Raw genomic sequence first — 15,137 nt, forward strand, 5'->3', positions numbered from 1 at the left:
CTGAGGTTGTCCTAATTTCTTTTAATTTTTTTCTTTTTTCCTCTCTGCTTCATTTATTTCCACCTTTCTATCTTCCACCCCACTTATCCTATCTTCTGTCTCAGTTATTCTACTGTTGGTTCCCTCCAGAGTGTTTTTGATCTCAGTTATTGCATTATTCATTATTGATTAACTCTTTTTATTCTTCTAGGTCCTTGTTAAACATTTCTCTCACCTTCTCAATCCTTGTCTCCAGACTATTTATCTGTAGCTCCATTTTGTTTTCAAGATTTTTGATCATTTTTACTATCATTCTGAATCCTTTTCAGGTAGACTCCCTATCTCCTCCTCTTTGGTTTGGTTTGGTGGGCATTTATAATGTTCCTTTACCTGCTGAATATTCCTCTGCCCTTTCATCTTCTTTAGACTGCTGTGTTTGGGGTGGCCCTTCTGTATGCTGGAAGTTTGTGGTTCCTCTTTATTGTGGAGGTTCCTCCCTGTGGGTGGGGTTGGATGAGTGGCTTGTCAAGGTTTCCTGGTTAGGGAAGTTTGTGTCAGTGTTCTGCTGGGTGGAGCTGGATCTCTTCTCTCTGGAGTGCAATGAAGTGTCCAATGGTGAGTTTTGAGGTGTCCATGGGTTTGATGTGACTTTGAGCAGCTTGTATGTTAATGCTCAGGGGTATGTTCCTGTGTTGCTGGAGAATTAGCATGGTATGCCTTGCTCTGGAACTTGACTCTTGGGTGTAGCTTGGTTTCAGTGTAGGTATGGAAGCTTTTTGGATGAGCTCTTGTCAATTAATGTTCCCTGGAGTCAGGAGTTTTCTGGTGTTCTCAATTTTGGATCTAAGCCTCCTGCCTCAGGTTTTCAGTCTTATTCTTACAGTAGCCTCAAGACTTCTCCACCCATGCCACACTGATGTTAAAACATCTAGGTTAATGGTAAAAAGATTCTCCACAGTAAGGGACATTCAGAGAGGTTTGCAGAGTTACATGGAGAAGAGAAGAGGGAGGAGGGAGATAGAGGTGACCAGGAGGAGAAGAGGGGGAATCAAAAAGGGAGAGAGAAATCTAGCCAGTAATCAATTCCCTATGTGCTCTCCACAGCGTGGGACACCCAGAGTTTTACATAGTTACATGGAGAAGAGAAGAGGGAGGAAAGAAATAAAGGTGACCAGGAGGAGGAGAGGGGGAGTCAAAAGGAGAGAGACAGATCTAGCAGCCAGTAATCAGTTCCCTAAGTGTTCTCCATAGCCTGGAATACCCAGAGAGATTCACAGCATTGGGTAGAGAAGAGAGGGGAAGGGAGAAAGTAGAGGTGACCTGGGGGAGGAAAAGGAGAGTCAAAAGGGGGACAGGGCAATCAAGCCAGTAATCACACCCCTATGAGTACTGAAGACTGGATTCTTAAAGGTACAAAATTGGTAACAAATATCAAAAAGCAAAGATTTAAAATCTAGAGTAGAGGTTAGACACTCAAAACTACAATATTAAAAAGCAAAACAAAATCACAAAAATTGTTATATATATATGAAATTCGCTTTAAAAATAGCGTCTTTTTTTGCAAGGTAATAGTAGGTTATAAAAATAAAAATTAAAGGAGTAATAAAGGACTTAAAATTTAAAAAAAATTTTAAATGATAATAGAAAAATACATCTAGAAATTTCTCTGGAGCTGTTGAGGGCAATGCAGGGTTAGTTCTGTTTCAAATAGTTCCTTGTTCCAGCTTATACTTCTTCTCAAGGTCTATAGGCCCTTTCCAATGTAGTCGGTGCTAACTACAGGGTTTTAATCTGTCGCACCTGTCACTTCCAAAGCGGTCCCCTCTGTTTATTTTGGCTTCTGTTTGCAAGTCTCTTCAGTGTCTAATTTCCACCCTGAACAAGGGTGCAGAGGTGGTCATTTATTTAGGCTCACTTGTTCAGTTGTGCTGTGGGGAGGGAGGAACACTGCAAACAAATATCACTGGCATGTATGGGGAGTCCTCGCAGTGTCTGGCCACACTGAGATTGCCCCCAGTCACCGTATGTGTGCTTTCCCAGTCTACACTGCTCAGGCTCCAGGTTGCTCTACAGGAGAACTGTCTAAAGTGGGCCCTGGGTGGCATGCACTTCCCAGGTCTAAGCCACTCAGGTTCAGTTTCCTGGATATTCCACAAAGGCACAGATTTGGTTTGGCCTGCTTTTTGTGCCCTTCCTAGGCCTGCACAGCTCCAGCAACTAGGTGCTTGGTGAGCGCACTATCCCCAGGTAGGGCAGTGTGTCTTATCACCTCCCGCTTCCCAGCCACTCAGTTTCCTGGGTGCGCAGTGGGAGCACAGTCTCAGGTGTGCCCTGTATCTCCTCTGGGGAGCTGATCTCTGGCTGTGACCCTCCCAGCAGATGTCAACCATCCAGGATCCCAGGAAGACTTGGTTAGCAACTGGGAACCTGCTTTCATTTTGGTAGAGGATGATGTCTCTGGGGCCAAGATTGCCCCTTGCTGCCTCTGGCTGTTGCCGCCTGCCTCTCTGCCTCTGGTAGGAGATGGGCCAGTCCATAGCCAGCTAGCTCTCCTCTGGTATTCCCTCAGTCCTTTGTTCTGTGAGCGGGTTGGCAGTGCCTTAAGTTAGGGCTTTTCATGGGAAAGTTCTCTCTCTCTCTCTCTTTCTTTTTTTTAAATTTTCTCTCTGGCTACCCCACAGTTTGGGTTGCTATCTCACATTAGCTCCCTCAGATTGTCCTCGGGGCATCAGGCCTGGTCCTTGCCCTAAGCAATGCAGGCCACGATTCCCTATTCAGCCCCCACTTGCTGGAGGCAGATGCGAGCATCTGGGCTACTTCTCCACTGGGAGTTGCAGTTAGACCCATAATCTGTGGGTTGTATTTATTTTTTTTTTTTCCTCCTGATTATGTTGCCCTCTGAGATTACAAAACTTTCCCACAGACCCAGTGGTGAGAGGGTTTCCTGGTATTGGGAAACTTCTCCTCCTTCACGACTTCCTCCCCGGGACAGGTCTCTGTCCCTAATCCTTTGTCTCTCTTTTTATCTTTTATATTTTGTCCTACCTCCTTTCAAAGAAAATGGGCTGCCTTTCTGGGTGCCTTTGTTGTTGTTGTTGTTGTTGTTGTTGTGTAAGCTACACTGAGCTAATTTGGTTCACCAACTAGAGATGATCCCCTCTACCCTCCATTCTCTGCCTCTAAACTCATAAACTTTCAAATATACTGTTTTAAAAAGACTACTTTTCACTGGGCTTAGAATTCCTAAAGAAAAGGAAAAATATAAGGATATATAAATTCAAAAGATATTTGTCATTGATCATCATTTAATTCTGTATATAAAATTATGAATAACTAATACCGAGAATCTTTAATGGAGAGTCCTGCCCCCAAGGCCGCAGAAGCAGAGCCCAGAACCAAGGTCACCTTCGAAACTGACTGAGCCCCTTTGTAAACTTTGCCAAAAGCCCCTTTATCATTACCAGCAGGTTTCCTGACCCCATATTAGGCAAAAATGCCCACCTCAACGCTCACCCTATAGCACCCTAACCAATTATCTAACGCCAACCTGAAGCAGGAATTTTCTTTGTCTTGAGATTATAAAAATTCTTTACTAACCCATAGAAAGCTAAGTGCAGAAGAATTGATGTTTTTGAACTGTGGTGTTGGAAGATTCTTGAGAGTCCTTTGGATCGCAACATGACCCAACCAGTCCATTCTAAAGGAAGTCTGTCCTGAATATTCATTGGAAGGGCTGATGCTGAAGCTGAAACTCCAATACTTTGGCCACCTGATGCAAAGAACTGATACATTAGAAAAGACCCTGATGCAGGGAAAGATTGAAGGCAGGAGAAGGGGATGACAGAGGATGCGATGGTTGGATGGCATCATCGACTCAATGGATATGCTCAGTTCAGTTCAGTCACTCAGTCATGTCTGACTCTTTGTGACCCCATGAACTGGAGCATGCCAGGCCTCCCTGTCCATCACTAACTCTCGGAGTTTATTCAAACTCAGATGGCATCACTGACTCAAAGGACATGTGTTTGGGTGGGCTCCAGGAGTTGGTGATAAACAGGGAGGCCTGGCATGCTACAGTCCATGGGGTCACAAATAGTTGGACACGACTGAGCGACTGAACTGAATTGAACTGAACCCAAGGAAGTGTCAGCTCTCTCTTGAGCTGACTCACTCTTCTAACAGTGTCTGGTCAGCTCTCCCTGGCCTGTCAGGAGGTGTTGGCCCACTGCACTCACAGTGCCCACATTATCCCTGCTCTTTGTTCTTAATAAATTCAGTCATTTCTGCAAGACTCTGTGTCTGGAATTTTTTTTTCCAACCTGTGTTCATACTGCTACAACATTTAAGAGAGAAAAGAGAGTATTTTCATGGATAATGATGAAGAAGTGTCATAACTAAAGGCTCAGCGAAAACAGGATGTGGAATTCTGACACTATGGACCTTTCATCACTGTTCAGTTGCTAAGTCATGTCCAGCTTTTTCTGACCCCATGGACTACAGCACACCAGGCCCCTCTGTCCCTCACTGTCTCCCGGAGTCTGCCCAAGTTTGTGTCCATTGAACCGGTGATGCCATCCAACTATTTCATCTACTGTCACCCTCTTCTCTTTTTGCCTTCAATCTTTCTCAGCCTCAAGGGCTTTTCCAGTGAGAGGCTCAGTCGTGTCTGACTCTTTGCAACCCTATGGACTGTAACCTGCCAGGCTCCTCTGCCCATGAAATTCTCCAGGCACGACTACTGGAGTGGGTTGTCATTCCTTTCTCTAGGAGAATCTTCCAAACCCAGGGCCACCAAGGATGTTTCATGGACCTTCATGAGAATCAAAAAACAAGGTGCTGGCAAAGATGTTTGGAAGTAAAAAGAGGAGAGGGAAGGAGACTGTGTCTGTGTATAATATGACCTAGAAATGGAACTTGAGATCTGCCTTGGGGCTACCTTGTGTCTCCAAAGAGCATGACAAGGATATAGTATGTGTTACTCAGACATGTGCATGAGTCTTGCCACAAAAAGTCTGCCTTCCAGATTGTCCTATTAACTCTAGATCTAGTCTTTCTTAGTGTTTAAAAACATGAATCAATGAAATAGACTCCTCTTTACTCCAAAAAATAAAACTGGTTGCTTCATTCAAATTCCTGCCTTGTACACATAGGCTTTGATTGTATGCTTCTGACAGTGTAAAGATAAAATGCTGTGTAAGGAAAGCTGTTTTCACTCAGTGGGTTCCTCTAGTATGCAGGAGATGAGTGGAGCTAACACTACCTCCTGCTCTTATTTCCTGCCCAGTTTGCTCATGCTTGTTTCCCTGGGATTCTAAGAAATTCCTCTTTTGATGACTTTGAGGTATAACTCTGTCTCAACCCATCAGAACACACCCAAATGCCTCAAAGTGTATGTTTGCAGTGAGGGTTCATGAACAGAAGAGTATTTTAAAACAGGGGAACTTGACTGTGGTCAGCACTATCCAAGGATGACTTCTGGAGTTGAGGTTTCTTGATTCCTTTAAAGTATAGTTTCCCCAGTCTCCTACCAAACACTCTGACTTAGAATGTAGGGGTGGAGTCCAGGTGTCTGGATCTATAAAAACTCCCTGTATGATTTTGAATATATCCAGATTTAGGAATTATATCTTAAAACATTCTTAGCCATTGACATTTAACAACAGTCTGCCTAGGAAAGAGTCCAAGGAAATAACCCAAGTCTCCACAGTGATTTCATAATTTCAAGGCTCATATAGAAGGAGAGTTATCTCAACTATACCTTTATACAATCAAAGAGACATTTCCATAATAAACATGAGACTTCCCAGTGGGGACTGATAATAAGTATACAAGTTAACTGTTCAATAAATACACATAGCTAATTTCATGATGTGGATATAGTCATTTTCAAATGATCTGTTTATAGTCTTGGTCTTCTCTGGTGGCTCAGATGGTAAAGAATCTCCCTGCGATTCAGGAGACTGGGGTTTGATCCCAGGGTCAGAAAGATCCCCTGGAGAAGGGAATGGTTACCCACTCCAGTACTCTTGCATGGAGAATTCCATGGACAGAGGAGCCTGGCAGGCTACAGTCCATGGGGTCACAAAGAGTCAGACACAGCTGAGAGACTAACACATTTATGGTCTTAATAAAAGCTCAGAAGAGCAAAGCTTGAATTACTCATTCAATCATGACTCCAGAGCTCAGAGAGAACAGAAAGGAAAGAAATACAATCGCTTGTCTGAAAGTGCAACAGATTAGAGTTTGTGCTGGTCAGGATATGTTAAAATATGCCACAGTGACTATTCTTAAAATGAAGTTAATTAAAACTGAAAGAGTTTGTTTCTTGCTTTTGTCTCTTGTTTGTCTCTTGTTTCATGGCCATCATGGGGAAGTAAAGACTCTGTTTTTCAGAGTTAAAACAGACTGGTTCCAAATAGGAAAAGGAGTACATCAAGGCTGTGTATTGTCACCCCAGAGTACATCATGAGAAACTCTGGGCTGGATGAAGCACAAGCTGGAATCAAGATTGCCAAGAGAAATATCAATAACCTCACATATGCAGATGACACCACCCTTATGTCAGAAAGTGAAAAGGAACTAAAGAGCCTCCTGATGAAAGTGCAAGAGAAGAGTGAAAAAGTTGGCTTAAAGCTCAACATTCAGAAAATGAAGATCATGGCATCTGGTCCCATCACTTCATGGCAAATAGATGGGGAAACAGTGGAAACAGTGGCTGATTTTCTTTTTCTGGGCTCCAAAATCACTGCAGATGATGATTGCAGCCATGAAATTAAAAGACACTTACTCTTTGGAAGGAAAGTTATGACCAACATAAACAGCATATTCAAAAGCAGAGACATCACTTTGCCAACAAAGGTCCGTCTAGTCAAGGCTATGGTTTTTCCAGTGGTCATGTATGGATGTGAGAGTTGAACTATTAAAAAAGCTGAGCACCAAAGAATTGATGCTTTTGAACTGTGGTGTTGGAGAAGACTCTTTTTTTTTTTTTTTTTTTTTTGGAGAAAACTCTCTTTTTTTTTTTTAGTTTTTTATTTTTTAAATTTTAAAATCTTTAATTATTACATGCGTTCCCAAACATGAACCCCCCTCCCACCTCCCTCCCCATAACATCTCTCTGGGTCATACCCATGCACCAGCCCCAAGCATGCTGCATCCTGCGTCAGACATAGACTGGCGATTCAATTCTTACTTGATAGTATACATGTTAGAATGTCATTCTCCCAAATCATCCCACCCTCTCCCTCTCCCTCTGAGTCCAAAAGTCCGTTATACACATCTGTGTCTCTTTCCCTGTCTTGCATACAGGGTCGTCATTGCCATCTTCCTAGCTGATTATACAGAGTGAAGTAAGCCAGAAAGAAAAACACCAATACAGTATACTAACACATATATTTGGAGAAGACTCTTGAGAGAACATTGGATTGCATGGAGATCCAACCAGTTCATCCTAAAGGAAATCAGCCCTGGGTGTTCATTGGAAGGACTTATGTTGAAGCAGAAACTCCAATATTTTGTCCACCTGAGCTGACTCATTGGGAAAGTCTCTGATGCTGGGAGGGATTGGGGCAGGAGGAGAAGGGGACGACAGAGGATGAGATGGTTAGATGGCATCACCGACTCAATGGACATGAGTCTGGGTAAACTCTGGGAGTTGGTGATGGACAGGGAAGCCAGGCATGCTGTGGTTCATGGGGTCGCAAAGAGTCAGACATGACTGAGCTACTGAACTGAACTGGACTGAACTCAGAAACCCAGGCTAAGAGAGTAGCTGTCAACTGAACATTGCTAGCTTTTATCCGAGAGAGAGAAATTCTAGAAAATCTCATGGCAACAATTACTTTGCACTCTCAACCCACTCCAGTATTCTTGCCTGGAAACTTTCATGGATGGAGGAAACTGGCAGGCTACGTTCATGGGGTTACAAAGAGTTGGATACAACTAAGCGTATGCACTCGTGTGTGTGTGTGTGTGCGCACACACACACACTCAACGAAAGGGCTAAACTAGTTGTTGGTCCCTATTGCACCACAAGGGAGCCAGGAAATGTAATCTTTTTAGATTCTTGAAAAGGGAGAAAGTCAGAAATATCTGGCATTCATCTGTTGATGGACACTTCAGTTGTTTCCAAGTCTTGGCTATTGTAAGTAAGCGCTGCTATAAACACTGATGTGTGTGTATCATTTCTAATTAATATTTTTGGCTTTTTTCTGACTATATAGCCAGGAGTGGAATTGTTGGATCATATGATAGTTCTATTTAAGTTCCTTGAGAATCCTCCATAATTAAACCATGACTCAAGTCAGATTAGCCTGAATCAAATATGCACATACCACTTAGTGGTTTTTTTCCCATTTCTTAATCCTATAGATCTGAAGGCCTCGTCTATCAAATGAGGATAATAAAACACCAGCCTCTCAGGCTTATTGTAAGAATTTAAAAGGTGAAAAATGAAACACTCCTCCCACAAAGCACGCTGAGTGTTTGCAGATATTGTTTGCAGATACTGCTATTATCAACTTTTTGCAGAGCAAGAAATGGATCTTGCATAGCAGAAGTACAGTTGGACATGAAGAAGGATGTCCTTCCCTTTGTCAGAAGAGGATATAGACTGTTATGAGAATTTCTCAAAACACCTCCCACAGGGATCTCCAGGACATGAAAAACAAACTACCTTGTGGATGACCTAAAAAGAAGGGACTGGTCACTTGATTTCCTTTACAGATGCCAAAACTACTCTACTCCATATAGCTTTTATTTTAGAATTCCAAGGTTCTCAGTTCTCCATCTTTCCCTTTTCATTTATGCTCCCTCCTTCTACAGCAAATCTCTCAGTGCTTTTCTTCCATTGGATCTACACTGCTATTGCCTCAATGTGGTAGTGGCTGAATCTTCTCATCATGTTTGTTTAGCCTGGTGATGAAATAAATTCATAGTTGTCTCTATTCACTATTTCAAGGGGAAAAATGCCCCTTACTCATCTCTATACCTCCAATCTTATGCTGAACCAGGCTCAAAGGAGGTTCCCACGTGTTTGAACAAAAGAGTGAATGAAAATGGTTGATTATTTTATTTAAAACTTGTTTTTGTTCTTTGAGGCTCTGAAAAAGACAGAAATCGCCAATCACATAAACCATTAAAGTCAGAGAAATTAAGACACAAAAAAATATGGTTGACGTTTAACAGAAAATACCTACTTCTTAGCTGTCACTTGAGGTTTATGTACCATCTAAACCATGTCTCTATATTTCAGTCTACAATCAATTGAAATATATCCCCTCTAGCATCTTTGTGTTACTTAACTAGGTCATCAGAACAAAGGGATCACAAAAACTTGATTAACTTCTTGAATTGAACTTTCAGTGCCCCACATGAATTGCTGATATATTACTTGGATTTCTTTTTCTGAAACCGAAGCCCTCCAGGTAAAATAGAATTGAAATCGTGCTGTTATGACCATCAATTCCATGGTCTCAGAGAAGTCACTTAAAAATGAGCACTGGACAGCAGCCTGCAAAAAAGGCACAAGGGAAATGACAAACAATATGAATCAAAGGCAAAACAGATGGCAAGAGCAGCTGTGGCATGGCAGCCACACTCAAAATAAAGTGTCCCTCTTTCCCATGTCGGCTGTGTCAGCTCAGGTGACTGTGGCCAAAGGAGCAGATCTAAGTCCTTCCATGTCATAGAAGGTGGTTTGCATTAGCTGCCTTTAATAGGTTTCTCCTTGAAACAGCTCATTTCCCTAACTGCTTTAGTAGCACTGGGGGTTTGTGGATGCAAACCCCAACCTCACTTCTCACTCTTCCTTCTGCAATAAACTAGAGTTAAAATTGGATACTACTAATTAGGTATTTCTGAACATCTGGAGACCTGACTTTAAATAGGATTCAATTGCAGATTTTTCTGATTAGAATTTTTAAGATACATTTGTTGTTGAGCCTTTTCATGTTATAAAGGTAATGTGCTGTGCTTAGTTGTTCAGTCATGTCTGATTCCTTGCAACTCCGTGGACTGTAGCCCGTCAGGCTCTTCTGTCCATGGGGATTCTCCAGGCAAGAATACTGGAGTGGGTTGCTATGCTCTCCTCCAGGGGATCTTCCCAGCCTGGGGATCGAATCCAGGTCTCACACATTGCAGGCATATTCTTCGCCATCTGAGCCACGAGGGAAGCCCCATAAAGGCAATACTTTGTAGATAAACATCTCTAATAATTTATTTCTCCCTTTGTTTCTATGATTTCAAGTACAGGATCTTAGAAATACTTCAGCCCTTAACAGTCTCATAACTACATCTTTGATTATGTCTTCTATTATTTCTTCAGGTTAAAGCAAAACTATTGGGTCTAGAGATATGAACATATTTGACATTTCCTTTTTTATAGATTTATAATATATATTAACAAATTGTCTTCCAGCATATTTGCAAAAAAGATAATCCAAAAGTATATTAGGACATATTTAGATTATTGCCTCCTTAGCAGGTTTGAATATGATGTATTTTATAGACATTGAATAAAATAACATCACTTTAATTTATTCAGTTCAGCTCAGTGGCTCAGTTGTATCCAACTCTTTCCAGTCCCATGGAGTGCAGCACATCAGGCTTCCCTGTCCATCATCAACTCTCAGATCTTGGTCAAAATCATGTCCATTGAGTTGGTGATGCCATCCAACCATCTGTCCCTCTTTTGTCCTCTTTTCCTCCCACCTTCAATCTTTCCCAGCATCAGGGTCTTTTCAGACGAGTCAGGTCTTCACATCAGGTGGCCAAAGTATTGGAGCTTCAGCTTCAACATCAGTCTTTCAATGAATATTCAGGACTGATTCCCTTATGATTGACTGGTTCGAACTCCTTGCCGTCTAAGGGACTCTCAAGAGTCTTTCCACCACAGTTCAAAAGCATCAGTTCTTCAGTACTCAGCTTTCTTTATGGTCCAAATCTCACATCCTTACATGACTACTGGAAAAACTGTAGCTTTGACTATATGGACCTTTGTTGGCAAAGTAATTTCTCTCCTTTTTAATATGTTGTCTAGGTTGGTCATAGCTTTTCTTTCAAGGAGCAAGCGTCTTTTAATTTCATGGCTACAGTCACCATCTACAGTAATTTTGGAGCACAAGAAAATAAAGTCTCTCACTGTTTCCTCATCTATTTGCCATGAAGTAATGGGACCAGATGCCATGATCTTTGCTTTTTGAATGCTGAGTTTTAAGCCAACTTTTTCACTCTCCTCTTTCACCATCCTCAGGAGTCTCTTTGGTTCTTCTTAGCTTTCTGCCATAAGGGTGGTGTCATCTGAATATATGAGGATATTGACATTTCTCCCAGCAATCTTGATTCCAGCTTATGTTTCATCCAGTCCAGCATTTCACATGATGTACTCTGCATATAAGTTAAATAAGCAAGGTGACAATATACAGCCTTGGTATACTCCTTTCCTAATTTAGAACCAGTCCATTGTTCCATGTCTGGTTCTAACTGTTGCTTCCTGACCTGCATACAAATTTCTCAGAAGGCAGATCAGGTGGTCTGGTATTCCCATCTCTTGAAGAATTTTCCACCATTTGTTTTGATCCACACAGTTAAAGGCTTTGGCATAGTCAATAAAGCAGAAATAGATGTTTTTCTCAAACTCTCTTGCTTTTCCAATGATCCAGTGGATGTTGGCAATTTGATCTCTGGTTCCTCTGCCTTTTGTAAATCCAGCTTGAACATCTGGAAGTTCATGGTTCAAGTACTGCTGAAGTCTGGCTTGGAGAATTTTGAGCATTATTTTGCTAGCGTGTAAGATGAGTGCAATTGTGTGGTAGTTTGAACACTCTTTGGCATTGCCTTCCTTTGGGACTGGAATGAAAACTGACATTTTCCAGTCCTGTGGCCACTGCTGAGTTTTCTAAATTTGTTGGCATATTGAGTGCATCACTTTCATAGCATCATCTTTTAGGAGAGGAATCAGTAACAGGAGGTGATCTAAGTGGAAACACAATAATATGATGCCCTTTGAGCAGGATAACAGAAGACTTGTCCCCGAGAAAGTAGCTATAGTAAAGGATGCTTCATTGGTCCTTAGTATCTTTCCTAGATAAGGCAGAAACTCCAGATGACTTCCAGATCCAGCACTGTTTTCAATACTTTGTTCTGGTTTAACCTCTTCTCCTCTGAGTCCCAGATCTGCTCAGAGATTGTTGAGCATCATTCTGCATCAGAGGTCATCCAACTGGAAGAGCCCAGAGAAATTGACTTGGGGCTATGGTAGGATGTGGGGGCTTTCCTGCTTACCCCAGGACCTTTCAGGTTATCTTTTCCCCTCTTCCCATTACTCAGTCCTTCTTCAGTCATCACAAGCCTAAAGAGATGAGCAGAACCCCAGTGGTGGGAGGAATGAAAAGGTTAGAGATCAATGGGGGTGCTGTGTGACTTGAAAAAAAGTATTTTTATTTCTCAGTATATCCATTTCCAATGATCTTTAAGTCCTTGATTCTGGTAGTCTAAGATGTTTATTGAGATACAGTGTGTGTGTATGTGTGTGTGTGAAAGTGTTAGTCACTCAGTCATGTCTGACTCTTTGTGATCCCACAGACTGTAGCACACCAGGCTCCTCTGTCCATGGAATTCTTCAGGTAAGAGTACTGGAGTAAGTTGCCATTTCCTTCTCCAGGGGATCTTCTCAACACAGGGATTGAACCCAGGTTTCCTGCATTGCAGGCAGATTCTTTACCATCTGAGAAACGTGTGTGTGTGTGCGTGCGTGTGTGTGTGTGTGTGTGTGTGTGTGTGTGTGTGTGTGTGTGTGTGTAATTAAACTCTTTACTTGCTAATGAGTTAACTTTGTAGTTTCTGTGAGGTCAGAAAGCCATAAAATATCTGGCTTCACATATATTTCCTGACAGAAATGTAATAGGCTAAGACTAGGATAACTTTGTAGCTATCTTCATTTCTAATCCTATTTTATTTTCCAAACCATTAACAAACATCATCTCATCAATTCCAAAAATAATTCCTCACTCCATCTTTTCCATCTATGAAGAACTGCAACCTACTTTTTTCATCTCTTTAATTACACGTGCAGATGTTGAGTAATATCACTGGTGACAAATATATGGTAAACTCTATCCACTGGCAAGTAACAATATTTCTTTTCAAATCATGATAAATAAAGAGGAAGCTAAACATGTACAGATAAATGTATCAAAATAATGAAGTGCTTTCTAACACCAATTTCTTTTGTGTGTGTAATTTGACAAATATAAATTTCTGGCTCCAGACTCCATGATATTCATAAAAGATATTTATTTATGGATGAAACCATAACAGTTCATCAAGGGATTGGGAGAGATTTCTGGTTGAACTTGCATTTCCACATTTCATAGGATCTTGTGTATCTAAGTTTAAGCTTGAGCCAGACTGTGAACGGTGGCTTCTGGTTTCCTTTCTCACTTTACTGGGTCCCAGGGACTTACATCCTATTGTAAGCAGCTCCTTTGCCCCTTGTCTGTTTGTTCATCGTTGTTTTCTTTAGATCTTAATCATAAAGATGAGATCACTAGGCACCATTTAACCTAGCTCTTGATTTTTGCTTTATTAAACATCCACAAAGCCTTGCTTAACTTGTTGATTCCTTTTCTGAATTAGGAGTAAGAATGAAGAAATAAATAGTTAAGAAATGACTGGCCCCCTACCCCTAGCTTCCCTTAGTAAGTTTGCAAGTGGACCACACAGACAAGAGAGAACATTTAATTTCAGGTGGACCATATGAGCAAGACAACATCCCAAGGACCATTAGGAGAAGTCAGCAGGTCTGCAATCAACGGAAAAATGACAAAGAATCTGACCTCCTGCCTTAATGATTAACTGAGATTCTACCCCCGCTCCCCACCTTTTTTCCCTTTAAAAATTGCCATGGCTGAGCAGAATCTCCAGAGTTGGTCTCTGAACACAAGTCCACCTTCTCCCCAGATTGCCAGCTTTTTTGAATAAACCATCTTTTCTCTCTACTGACTCTTGTCCCTCATTTTATTGGCTGGCAAACAATAAGTGGTCTAACCTGCATTTGGTTACACTATCCCTAGGGAGACCAAGGGCCCCTCATTTATGTTAATGAAACATTTGAGTTCTCACACTCTCCTCTTTAGCTGTCACCTCTCCTCTAAATTCTGACTTGAGTTACTCTTATTCTACCATTAAACCTCCCTGCAAAACCTGTTTTTAATAAAATAAATAGATAATAAACTTCATCTAAAAGGGCCTTCAAATATATTAATTCCTTCAAATTATGCAAATGTATATCAAGTCCTCCTGCATGGACTTTTACATTTGAAGTATAGCCAATGACCCTGTGTAGCTACAGACCACAGGAAAGTGCTTGACAGAAAAGCACTGTCTAGAGTCTGCAGATCAGGAAGGAGAAAAATTTTGAAAACAGAGGCTCTCTTAAAACCTCAGAAATGATATCACAGCAGTAGGCATATTTCTTCTCCATCAGAAGGAAAGCCTTGGCCGTAAGGAACATTTTGTGCAACAGCCATATAAATAAAGAGTTTTTTAAAAAAGTTTCACATAACTGCAAGTTACTGATTTTATATCATTGTTGGACATTGTGAAGTATGTTCTCTCTCTCTCTCTCTCTCTCTCTCCATAAATACCTCTTAATAAGCCATTACAGGCCTATTTTTGGTTCAGTGGCCCTTTCCAATAGACCATCTGTTAGGAACGCAGTGTAGAAAGCATGGCTTTGCAGACTGTATTCAAGTGCTGGATTTGCCTCAAAGAAGCCAAATGACCCTGGACCACTTGGTTTCCTGGTGACTTTGCCTCTGCAAAACAGCCAGATGAGTGGCTATGAAGACTGAAGTTCAAAGGAGAAACATTGGTAATTGAAACATCTCTGGGGGATACAGTAAGTTAAAAGAGAAAGACCTATCAGGAAAAGAGATGGTTCAAAAGCAAAGATAGCATTAAGTGCCTCTCTGTGTACAGGAAGAGACAATGACAAGATAGATGCAAAGGGTGCAACTTTTTTGTAAGGCCATGGCGAAATGACTCAATTCATTAACATTTATTTTGTGCTCCAAATGTTTCAGATAGTATGTTTGGTATTTCACTCAAAAGAGGAAGAAAAATATGTATCTAACTAATTAATTGCAATAAACACAAAG

General features: G+C 41.3%; 1 long non-coding RNA gene across 1 annotated transcript; it reads left to right on the forward strand.

Moving 5' to 3' along the window:
* The first annotated feature begins 540 nt into the window (after positions 1-540).
* LOC121818951 (uncharacterized) lies at positions 541-13,976 on the forward strand. The gene is made up of 3 exons (XR_006059019.2): positions 541-594; positions 12,562-12,602; positions 13,726-13,976. It is a non-coding gene; the product is annotated as an uncharacterized LOC121818951 (long non-coding RNA).
* Positions 13,977-15,137: the final 1,161 nt, after the last annotated feature.

This window comes from Ovis aries, chromosome 3 (assembly GCF_016772045.2).
Source record: "Ovis aries strain OAR_USU_Benz2616 breed Rambouillet chromosome 3, ARS-UI_Ramb_v3.0, whole genome shotgun sequence".
Taxonomy (NCBI): Eukaryota; Metazoa; Chordata; class Mammalia; order Artiodactyla; family Bovidae; genus Ovis; species Ovis aries.